At 40.9% G+C, this 320-nt stretch overlaps 1 protein-coding gene across 1 annotated transcript in view; it reads right to left on the bottom strand.

The window, feature by feature from the left end:
- FAM186A (family with sequence similarity 186, member A) overlaps window positions 1-320 on the bottom strand; it is a 78,277-nt gene that overhangs the window by 7,885 nt on the left and 70,072 nt on the right. The gene's annotated exons all lie outside the window — the stretch shown is intronic.

The following is a 320-nucleotide window of genomic DNA, read 5'->3' as shown; positions in this document are numbered from 1 at the left end:
CTTGACCCTGGGAGACGGAGGCTGCAGTGAGCCGAGATGGCGCCACTGCACTCCAGCCTGGCAACAGAGCAAAACTCCGTCTAAATAAAAAAAAAAAAATCTGAATATTCAATCCAGTAGTAACCATGGGGGTATCTTACTATTTAAAAGCCTGTATCTAGAATCATGGCTGTTCATCCTCCTTACATTTTGTTTCCACTCTCTTAGCCCATCCCACTTATGTTGATAAAACATTGCCCTGTCCTAAGGAACACTGATTTTTAGATGGAGATTCTTTACATTTACGAGTATCTACTATGGTAATACTACAACTGTACTAT

This window comes from Colobus angolensis, unplaced genomic scaffold (assembly GCF_000951035.1).
Source record: "Colobus angolensis palliatus isolate OR3802 unplaced genomic scaffold, Cang.pa_1.0 Scaffold151, whole genome shotgun sequence".
NCBI classification, from domain to species: domain Eukaryota; kingdom Metazoa; phylum Chordata; class Mammalia; order Primates; family Cercopithecidae; genus Colobus; species Colobus angolensis.
This window is presented reverse-complemented; position numbering and strand designations above follow the sequence as displayed.